The sequence below is a fragment of the Stenella coeruleoalba genome, assembly GCF_951394435.1.
Source record: "Stenella coeruleoalba genome assembly, chromosome: 20".
Lineage (NCBI taxonomy): Eukaryota > Metazoa > Chordata > Mammalia > Artiodactyla > Delphinidae > Stenella > Stenella coeruleoalba.
The window spans coordinates 26,583,191-26,594,893 of NC_137166.1; the positions used below are offsets into that span (position 1 = coordinate 26,583,191).

Below are 11,703 nucleotides of genomic sequence, written 5' to 3' on the forward strand. Positions count from 1 at the left end.
GTTGGTGTCACCTTGGGCCGGTCACTCCCCCTCTCTGAGTCCCAGTATTTTCACCGATCAATTGCCTTACGGACTTTTTAGCATCAGGTGAGTAAAATTCCACGGAAAGCAAACCGTCCTGAGCATGACTCAGGTGCAGGGTCAGTTCACATGCTGCGATAAGACAGAGGTGGTTCAAGCCCCATCTCCAACACCTCCCAGCTGTGTGAACTTGGACAAGTTACTTAACCTTTCTCTGCAGGCCTCAGTGAAGGGGATGACAACAGTATTAGTATTGTGAAGATTTAGGAGAAGTTTAGCATAATATGTGCCTTGGAAACTGACTGACTCGTTCAAATGTGGGCTCTGCCATATACTAGCTATATGGCTTAAGGTAAATAAACCTGGTTGGGCCTCAGTTTTCTCATCTGAGAAATGGGAATAATAATAGAACCTACTTCATGGGAATTCCCTGACGGTCCTGTGGTTAGGACTCCATGCTTTCACTGCCGAAGGCCTGGGATCAGTCCCTGGTCAGGGAACTAGAATCCTGCAAGCTGCGCAGTGTGGCCTAAAAAAAAAAAAAAAAAAACCTACTTCAAAGGTTGCTGTGAGGAATAGGAGCAATTCCCATAGAGTACTTAGCACAGTAGCTGGCAGACAAGTTGTCTCTCGACAAAAGGGAACAGAGAACAGGGCCAGCAAGGAGCAGATTTGGGGCTCAGGAAGAAGCTCCATGGCAAAGTTTGGCCTTAAGTGGGAACACCCTCTGTTACTCAGGTGGTGAAAGGATTCTCTCTAGGGAGGGTTTGGAGAGGCTAGAAGAAAGAGGGCTTCCCTAGCCTCCCCTGTGGAATGCCAACCTAGGGGATGCCCTGGAGCCACCTACTCCTGGACTGGAGCATCCACCTATGCCCCTCTCTGGCTGCCATCTTGTTAGGAGGCATGGGCAAGAGCCCCACGACCACTGCGTTCAGCCCTACGGGTGCCCTTGGCCCCTGCAGCCCAAAGGACACCCACACATCTCCCTCCTCCCTACAGAGGGAACGCCGACACGAACCCACACAGCTGGAACCTGGTGGCCAGTGTTCTGGACCTGGAGTCCCCGCTGGTGTGGGTTCCTCCTACTCTCTCAGCCAGAACTACCAGACCAATGACCAACAGGTGGGTGGCTGCACCACTCAAGGTGGGGACAGGGAAGACGGAAGGAAGGGGAAGGAAAGGAAGAAGGGCAAGAAGGCTAGATGGAGGTGGAGGGAGGACGAGAGGACGGGAGCTGGAGGAAGAAAGGAAATGCCTTCTGTCTCAGACAAGAGGCTGCAAACTGTGGCCTGTGAGCTGCAGCCATTCAGCCCGTGGATATGTTTTCCTTGCCCTGCCTATTAGAGCGAAGAAAACTTGAATTTTGGTTGCCACCGTTTACACAATTGAGAGATTTCACTTAAAAATTCAGACTTGTGACTTCTGTTAAAAAGTCAACTCTGAGCCTGCATTTGCTCTTAGTAACACCCTTCTGGAGCGGAGGTGCAGCAAGGGTGAGTGGCTGTAGAAGACCCTGTGCTCTCCAGTTTACCACTGTCCCCACCAGGCCCTGTTGCCTGACACCTGTCTGCTTCACCCATTCATGTTTTCTGCCTAGTTCCTGCAGGCAGTAGGTTTGTGGCCCCTGCTTTTGAATCAAAGAAAGCCAAACCTCACCCTGGGGGCTGATAGAGAAAGGATAATAATGCCTCCCTCCTATATACAAGGCCAGCTGGACAGTGTCATGGTTAAGAGTCAGACTGCCAGGTTCAAATCCCAGTTCTGCCATTTCCCAGCTATCTGACCTTGGGCAAGTTCCTTTAAATATCCTGTGCCTCAGTTTCCTCATCTGTGACATGGGATGCTAATAACAGTACCTATCCCACAGGGTCATGCAAAAGATTAAGGAAGTGAATACACACAAATGACTAGAATATTGAAAACACTCAGTGTCAGCTATCATTATCATCATCCCCAAGGCTGTCGCAGAGATCAGACTGTATACGAAGAGATACTTTGTGAGAAGATGAGGGATTTATCAGCTGGGCCAGAGGAAGCCTGAGCCAGCTTTGAAGCAGGTGGTGACCAGGCAGCTGACTCTGCAAGCTACTCTTTGTGTGACCGTGGGCAAGTCACTCACCTTTCCTGAACCTGAGTTTCCCCACCTATGAGTTTAAGGAGCCAGACAAAATGATCTCTGGACCCTCATTTTCTATTTTTTTAAATTAATTAATTTATTTTTGGCTGTGTTGGGTCTTTGTCGCTGCGCGCGGGCTTTCTCTGGTTGCGGCGAGCGGGGGCTACTCTTCATTGTGGTGCGCAGGCTTCTCATTTTGGTGGCTTCTCTTGTTGCAGAGCACAGGCTCTAAGCGTACGGGCTTCAGTAGTTGTGGCACGTGGGCTCAGTAGTTGTGGCTTGCGGGCTCTAGAGTGCAGGCTCAGTAGTTGTGGCGCATGGGCTTAGTTGCTCCGCGGCATGTGGGATCTTCCCGTACCAGGGCTTGAACCCGTGTCCCCTGCATTGACAGGTGGATTCTTAAGCAGTGAGCCAACAGGGAAGTCCCTGGACGCTCATTTTCTTTTTTTTTCTTTCTTTCTTTCTTTTTTTTTTTTCGGCCGTACACACAGCTTGTGGGATCTTAGTTCCCCGACCGGGGATTGAACCTGGGCTCTGGCAGTGAAAGTGCGGAGTCCTAACCACTGGATCTCCAGGGAATTCCCTGGACCTTCATTTTCTAATCTGAAATTGAATGCAACAATCTTCTTCTTAGTAATTTACTGTGTGCCAGGTACAGTGCTACACATGGGGGAAACAGCAGTGAAGGAAGTGGTCCAGTCCCTCCTCATGGAGCTTACAGTCTAGGGCAGAAGCAGACATCAAACTAGTCATTACAAGTGTGAGGAATATGGCAAAAGAGGAGCTAGAGGGGATTGGGAAGCACAGAGCAGGGAGATGTACATCACCCTTGGCCTCAGGGAACAAAGCCCAGTGATTGTGGAGGAAAAGAGTCTACTCACAGAGTGTAAGCAGGGACCAAAGGCTTGGAGATAGGGAAAGCTGATGCCTGAGAGGCTGGAGCATTACGTTTAAGAGGGAGGGTGACAGGAACTTCCCTGGTGGTCCAGTGGGTAAGACTCCATGCTTCCAGTGCAGGGGGCGCAGGTTCGATCCCTGGTCAGGGAACTAAGCATGTTGCATGGTGTGGCCAAAATATAAAAAAAAAAAAAAAAAAAAAAAGCGGGAGAATCGGGCTGGTGAGCTGTACAGGGCCTGACTACCAAAAGTCTCATAAGCCCCATTAGGGTTAAGGGTGATAGGAAGCTCTGAAGAGTGTGAAGCCCTGGACTGCCTGGGTCAGACCAGCTCTGCCATGTTAAAGTGAAAGGGAGGATGGACCAGAGCGGGTAAGAGGGGAGCTCAGCAAAATGTGCAAATGAGTATATGATCTCTTCTCACCCTTTGGCTGGGGCAGGGGAGCCTGTCTGTGATTCTTTCCCACTTTGGCCCCCACCTTGGGCCCCACTTCCTCTCCGTTCAGGGGGCTTCTGACAACTGCCAAGCACTGCTGAATTTCTTTGAAAAGCTCCCCACTTTTGCCAGCCATGACTTCTGCGTCTTTGGAGAAAGTTATGAGAGTATATATGTGCCCCGCCACCCCGAGTGCACAAATTGTCAAGGGTCCATTTTCTATCAACTTCAAGTAAGTCTCAGGTCCTTGACTGCTGAACAGGTGTAAAAGGCCAGCACTGCCCAGTAATCTTTATCCTGTCCTTCACTCTTCAAATATTCTTTGAGCACCCAGCCTGGCTCAGACTGGAATACGGTAGTGACCAAGGCAGTCTCTGCCTTCTAGGTGGGGGAAAAATAGGCAATAAGTGTACACACACATATAAACAAGGTCGTTTCAGAGAATGCTATGAGCTATGATGGACTGCTTTAGACATCATAGTTGGGAAACCTTCCTGAGTAGGAGACAAGTGGGCTGAATGACAAGAAGAAGGCACGAGAAGAGCCTCAAGAAAAGAGGTCCAGGAAGAAAGAAAAATAAGTGCAAACCTGAGGCAGAATAACCCAGGTGGAAAGAAGGCCTCTGTGGCTGGAGCAGAGTGAGCAGGGGCACGTGGTGGAGTGCCACTGGACAGATGAACGGGATCCTGGGGGCCTTGTAAGCCATGGTAAGGATTCTCCAGGAAGCCATTGGAGGGGTTTTAACAGGAGGATGGATTGCGGGGGTCGGGGAAGAGTAGAAGGAAGGAAACCAGTAGGGCCTGTTCTAGTGGTCCAGGCAGAGATGATGGTGACACATGGACTAGAATGAGAGCACTGGAGGTGGAGATCAATGGAAAGATTCAGGATACATCTGGAACCAGGGATCAACCTCTGACCTTGATCTCTATCCCCTCTGGCCTGTTTCCCCATCGGTACATAAGGCTAATCTGAGACATAAGCTGCTCTGAGATGCTGAGTATGGTTCTCTGTTAATGCTGCACGAGGCAGTATAGCCAAGACACTAAGTGTAGACCTGGAAATGGCACTAACCTGGGTTTGAAACCTGGCTCTGCCACTGATTGGCTGTGTGGCCTTGAGCAAGCTCTTTAGCCTCTCTGTGTCTCAGTTTGCTCATCTGGAAAATGGGAATGCACAAAGAACAAGAAAGAAAGAAAAGGAAATGAATTCCCTGGTGGTCCAGTGGTTAGGACTCTGCACTTTCACTGCCAAGGACGTGGCTTCAATCCCTGGTCGGTGAACTAAAATCCTCGCAAGCCACTCGGTGTGACCTCCCCCTCCCCCCAAAAAAGGGGATGCACACAATAGTACCTGCTTCACAGGATTAGGGTGAATAAAGGAGACAATGAATATGCAGGGCTCAGAGCAGGGCCTAGCACTCAAGCTTAGCCATTATCACTGTTACCAAAAGGAGGGGCTTCTCAGCACTTATTTGTATCTTCTGGTATCAGGGCTTTGGAATGGGAAGGAAATGAGCAACTACCAGCTGGGTGATGATCCTCTGAGAGACTATGGTTACTACCATGGCCTCATTGGCAATGAGTAAGTCCTGTATCCTTCTAGTCCTTGGCATGTCAACTTTTTTTTTTTTTTTTTGCGGTACACAGGCCTCTCACTGTTGTGGCCTCTCCCACTGCGGAGCACAGGCTCCGGACACGCAGGCTCAGTGGCCATGGCTCATGGGCCCAGCCGCTCCGCGGCATGTGGGATCTTCCCGGACCAGGGCACAAACCCACGTCCCCTGCATCGGCAGGCGGACTCTCAACCACTGCGCCACCAGGGAAGCCCGGCATGTCTACTTTTGAGGCAGCTGGCTTTCTGTCATCCTTAGGCCAGAGGCAGATGATGCCACCAGGCAGGCCAGTTTAGATTGATCAGAGGTAATCAATATGGCAGGAAATGGAGTAACTGCCCTGGGAGTGCAGGTGAGCCCAGGTGGCCACACCCTCACTGCCTGATTCCAGGTCTCAGTCCACAGCCTCTGGACTTCCCTCAACACCTACTACTGCTCTGCTTTTATACCACAGAGGACAACTGCTTCAATGGGGTGAGTCACCCCTCTCCTCGGTGAGGGTTGGAAAGAGGGCACCTCTCTCCTCCTCAGCTGGTGGGAGAGCAAAGGAAAAGAGCTCAGAACCCCAGTGCACAGAGCTGTTCTTACACACACAGAGCACACCCCCCAATCAGTTTACAGCAACCCTGTGAGGAAGGCAGATTGGTGGGACTCACATGGGGATTTAAAAATTCTTATTTCTAGAGGCTGGGGAAATTTCTGAAGATGGTCAAAAGGTACAAACTTCCAGTTATAAGATAAATAAGGGCATGTCCCTGGTGGCGCAGTGGTTAAGAATCCGCATGCCAATGCAGGGGACATGGGTTTGAGCCCTGGTCCGGGAAGATCCCACATGCCATGGAGCAACTAAGCTCGTACAACACAACTACTGAGCCTGCACTCTAGAGCCCGCGAGCCACAACTACTGAGCCCTCGTGCCACAACTACTGAAGCCTGCACGCCTAGAGCCTGTGCTCCGCAACAAGAGAAGCTAATGCAATGAGGAGCACATGCACCACAAGGAAGAGTAGCCCCCGCTCACAGCAACTAGAGAAAGCCTGTGCGCAGCAACGAAGATCCAAGGCAGCCAAGAATAAAATAAATAAATTTATATATATTAAAAAAAAAGATAAATAAGTCCTGGGGATGTAATGTACAGCATGGTGACTATAATTAATAATAGTGTTCTGTATATTTGAAAGTTGCTAGGAGAGTAATCTTAAAAGTTCTCATCACGGGCTTCCCTGGTGGCGCAGTAGTTGAGAGTCCGCCTGTCGATGCAGGGGATACAGGTTCGTGCCCTGGTCCGGGAAGATCCGACATGCCGTGGAGCAACTAAGCCCGTGGGCCACAACTACTAGAGCCCACGCAACTAGAGGTCACGCTCCGCAACAAGAGAAGCCACTGCAATGAGAAGCCTGCGTACCACAACGAAGAGTAGCCCCCGCTCTCTGCAACTACAGAAAGACCGCAAGCAGCAGCGAAGACCCAATGCAGCCAAAAATAAATAAATAAATAATTTTAAAAAAAAAAGTTCTCATCACAAGAAGAAAAACTGTAACTATGTGAGGTGATGGATATTAACTAAACTTATTGTGGTAATCATTTTGTAACATATACATATGTCAAATCATTATGGTGTATACCTTAAACTAATACAATGTTATGTGTCGATTATATCTCAATAAAACTAGAAAAAAATGTAAATACATAAAACATAAAATTTAAAACATTTTTTTTCTTGTTTCTCATTGCTTTTAAATTGCAAATACAATATACTGTCCTCATTTAAAAATTCAGGTAATATTTCCTCCCTATTTTACAGGAAAACAAACTATCCCAAAGCCTTCCAGGCAGTAAGGGGCAGACTGTGGACTAGAATTCAGGTTTTTTTGTGTCCAAGGACAGGGTTTCTCCCCTGGGCTGTGTGGTCTCCCCACAGGGCCTCCAACTCTGCCCCCTACCCTGCCCTAATCCAGAAGAAACCTACAAAGGCCTTGGCAAAACACTTAGCAGATAGGCCCTGATCCACATCAGAGATAACATTTTCTCTGACACAGGAGATAGGACTGTCCCCAATTCCTCCCACAGTATTTGCTGTCACACCCCTCCTGTCTCTTCCTCCCAAGAGGGTGTGCATATCTGAATGCAAGTGATGCGAATCTGAACGCAAACTTCAGCACTCTATGATTTTTTTAAACCAAATAAACAGCAGGAGGTCTCACAGGGAATGATGACAACTCTGAGGGGATGACCTTCCCAGAGCAGTGTTTTCTGCCTCTGCTCCCGGGGCTGGTGCTGGGCCCTTAAGGCTCTGATTAGCCATTGCCAGAGCCCAAAATGACAAATGCCTCGCATTTTCCTTTGACCCTTGGGTTATTGTGCACAGGGAGCAATCACGGCTCACCAAATTCTGATTTTCACATTAGATTAATGTGCAATCTCACTCCAGATTTCTACCAGGGGTTTGCCTGCCATGCAGCCTTGCAAAGTTCCTGCTGTGCATGGCCACCTGGAGATAGTAGAATACCACTAGGAGTAGGAAGGGGTGAGATAAGAGGACCACAGAGCCTTTGGGCCTATCTAAATGGGGTCAAAACTTAAAAAAAAAAAAAAAATTGTGAATCCTGGCCTCTAGAGCATAATCCAGCCCCCTGACTTTGTGGAGCTGGCTTATAATTGGTAGCTCTCTCCCATGAGGAGGGGAGCAGCAGTGCCCTCAGCTCCCTGTGGTATGGCATGGATGTGTCCCTGGGGGTCAGCTCCAAGACTGCCTCCTGACCCAAGAGGCCAGAGGGCACAGGCTCAGTCCCTCATGCTTTGCTGGCCGTTTTCACCATGTTAGGTGTCCCAGTCAACAGACCCTGTGCCTGAAAGAGTAGCAAATTGTGTTTTTACCCTCAACCCTGGAAAGTCCTTGGACTGATTCCTCTCTGCAGGTCCTGGAAGCTTATGGTATGATTCAGGGCATTGCCCTCAACATCTGCAACCTCTACTCACTCTGCTGAGGGGCACATGGCTACCAGGGGCCTTAACGCTGCTGGCATGAGCAACCTCTTCTGAAGGTACCAGGCCAACGTGGCCACCCCAGGAACTGGTTGGTGAGGTGGGATGGGAGACAGTGAGTGCTGTGCCCTGTAGTCTGGATATAATTATTAGAGGTAATGCTTTTCTCCACCTTTGCAACTAGTCCAATACAGCATCATCTCTTTTTTTTTTTATGTTCTTTCTTATTTTATTCTTTCTGACAGAGTTTTGAAAAGAATCTTGCTCCAGAAGAATGTTTTTCCCCCTTGGATCTTTTTTAACAAAATCCAAGAACAGAATGAAGAACTTGGGCTGATTATTATTATTTTTTAACATCTTTATTGGAGATAATTGCTTTACAATGGTGTGTTACTTTCTGTTTTATAACAAGGTGAATCAGTTATACACATAAAGTTATGGAACGCTTCACGAATTTGTGTGTCATCCTTGTGCAGGGACCATGCTAATCTTCTCTGTATCGTTCCAATTTTAGTATACGTGCTGCTGAAGCGAGCGCCACCATCATCTCTTGCCTGGACTATTACATCCTTCTACTTTGAAGATTCCTGCTGCCCTCCACCCCTTTGCTCTCCTGTAGTCTTCTTCTTGCAGTAACCTTTTAAAACTAAGGTCAGCTCACATCCTCAGCTCAAAATCTTCTATGGCTTCTCTTCTTACTAGGATGAAAGCCAAAGTCCTCATCTACCATGGCTGACAGGGCCCCACAATTCTGGCTCCTCTCTGACCTCTTTTTCTGTTACTCCTCCTCTCCCACTGCTCAGCCTCAGCTACAGACTCAGGGACTTTGTACTTTCTGGTCTCCTGCCTGGAACCCTCAGCCACCAGATGTCTGTGTGGTTTCCTCCCTCACTTCTTTCAGGTCTCTGCTCAGACCCTTTATCAGAGAGGTCTCCCCAAACAAAAAGAGCTGCTACCACCTCCCCAACCTTCCCACCTCTGTCACTCCAGCACCTATTCTGCTCCATTTCTTTTCATAGCACTTAGACTGCTCAACATTATTTCCTTAGTAGTATTGTTTATCACAACCCCCTGTTTAAATGCAAAATCAATGACTGCAGGAACTTTGCTTTTTTGCTGCTATATTCCCAACACCTGGCACATAGGAGGCACTTAAAAACTATTTGTTGGGGGGACTTCCCTGGTGGCACAGTGGTTAAGAATCTGCCTGCCAATTCAGGGGACACGAGTTCAATCCCTGCAACTAAGCCCGTGTGCCACAACTACTGAGCCTGCACTCTAGAGCCCATGAGCCACAACTACTGAAGCCTGCGCGCCTAGAGCCCGTGCTCTGCAACAAGAGAAGCCACCACAATAAGCCTGTGCACCGCAACAAAGAGTAGCCCCCGCTCACCACAACTACAGAAAGCCCGTGTGTACAAACGAAGACGAACGCAACCAAAAATAATAAATAAATAAAATTGATTCTTTAAAAAACAAAACAAAACAATTTGTTGGGGACTTCCCTGGTGGCGCAGTGGATAAAACTCCACGCTCTCAATGCAGGGGGCTTGGGTTCGATCCCTGGTCAGGGAACTAGATCCCACATGCATGCTGCAACTAAGAGTTCACATGCCACAACTAAGGAGCCCTGAAGCCACAACTAAGGAGCCTGCCTGCTGCAAGTAAGACCTGGTGCAACCAAATAAATAAATATTAAAAAAAAAAAGCTTACCTAGGGCAGCCTTGGACTGTGGACAGCATGGTCTGAGCCTGAAAGAGATCAGAATGTGAGGTGCTCAGGATGGTGGGAATGGGGGAACAGGCAGCACTTCCCCAGGGTCCCCTGACCAGGACAGGTGTGTCCTTGGGATCCTTACTTCTTGGGACTATCACGTAGTGATGGTAAGAGAGGAAGACGTGCAAAGTGGCCTGGCTGCCCCTCCTCTCTCTGTCCTGCCTTCTCCAGGTAACTCTCCCTGACAACTCCCATTTGGAGTACAGGGTGGACCAGTGACTGCTGTGGAAGTCAGAACATTTCCAGACAGAAAGGACTTTGAGATCATCAGGCCAACTCTTCTGTTTTACAGAGAAGGATTCTAGAGAGAGAGAAGGACTTAGTCTGCATGGGAAGGGGATGAGCAGAATTACAGAAGGGGCTCAGGGCTGTAGAGCATGGGACGAGCTTGTGGGATCCCAAAATAGCATCTCTATGAGGTTCACCAAGTATTGGGGGACTGGCATGGAAAATGGGATGGTGGGAGGGAATATCTGAGGCTTTCAACCCCATAACCCCTTCCATACTCTCTGCTTCCAGCCTCCTGACGGCCCCATTTCTGGGGTGCCTGAATGTATCCAGGCCAGGCCGTACCACATACCTGTAGCTGAGCCACACCCTCAACTCCCTCCCTGCCTAGGAACTGTGCAGGTAAGCCCGAGGAGATCTAGCAGCCACTGGCAGAGGCACGAGAGCGTGGATATGACCTCCCAAGATTGGGGGGCCTTCTTGGGGAGAGGTAGGGCAGAGATAGCTGACACTAAGATGTAGGGTAGGGCAGGCTGTTGGTTCACTACTATGATCCCAGCACCTGTAACAGTGCCTGGAACGTGTGGTGCTCCAAGGACAATGGTGTTTCAAGGACAAAGGACAACCCTGCCTGAAAAAGTTTCAGCGTTACACATCCTACTGGACTCTAATCACCATGTTGCGATGGGTACGAAATTCCTGAGCCCACCTGGGCTACGAGACCTGTTCCTCTCTCGTCCCAAATAAGGAAAGGCATCTGCCCCATCCCACTCCCACTCTAAAGAAGGAAGGTATATGTGCCTCGACCAATCAGAAAACAAAAATTTCACCTCGGACCGTTTCCTTGTTCTAGGGCTATAAAAACTGACTAATAGCACGTGTTCGGGGTTGGCTCTCCCAGACTACTAGGAAGTCGGCCTGCTGTCCTGGCAGCGACCATTCCCTCTAATAAATTCTAACCTCTTTACATTCTGCTTTGTGTCTGGAAATTCTTTTCCAACCCGCGTTCGGACCACGACAGAATACAGTAAACACTCAAATATTTGTTGAAAGAGGAAATGGATGAGGGAGAGGCACCTGTTGCAATTGGAAGAAGATGGGATGGAGGTGGGGGTCCTAGAGCCTAGGCCCTAGGGAAACCATCGTTATCCTGGGAGAGTGGACAGGCCCATATCTACAGGCAACTTTTTGCTGATTAAGAGGCAAGGCTGAAAAGGGGCTCCAGGAATCCCAGTTCCCAGTTTCCTGGAGTAGACGCCGGATGTCTGGACATCCTCAGCTGCTTCTGCCTGCAGCGCCCAGGTTTGCCCTCAGTACCAGATGCAGTATATGGACATGGTCCCTTTCCCCTGGGAGCTGCTGCAGAATGACCTCTGAGCCCTTGTCTATAAAGGGGGCAGTGACCTGGCTTACAACTTCGTGAGTGGGGAGAGGTCTGTGGAGGCCCTGAAGCAGCCAGTGAGGACGTGATGCCCCAGGGGAAGGGTGGACTCCGGGTGGCCAAGGTGGGGGCGGGATGGCTGCAGCCCTTTCTTCTCCCAGAAGTCAACAGTCAGAGGAAGAGTCACTTCCCAGGCAGCTCTAAGTGGGTGCTGTTGCTGGATACCTTCTGCCTGGGAGAAGAACCCTCAG

General features: G+C 49.3%; 1 pseudogene across 1 annotated transcript; it reads left to right on the top strand.

The window, feature by feature from the left end:
* Positions 1–715: 715 nt before the first annotated feature.
* LOC307179124 (lysosomal protective protein-like) lies at positions 716–11,448 on the top strand (annotated as a pseudogene). Its single transcript has 7 exons — positions 716–735; positions 1,021–1,143; positions 3,540–3,701; positions 5,480–5,555; positions 8,000–8,150; positions 10,363–10,412; positions 11,367–11,448. The product of its transcript is annotated as a lysosomal protective protein-like (transcript).
* Positions 11,449–11,703: the final 255 nt, after the last annotated feature.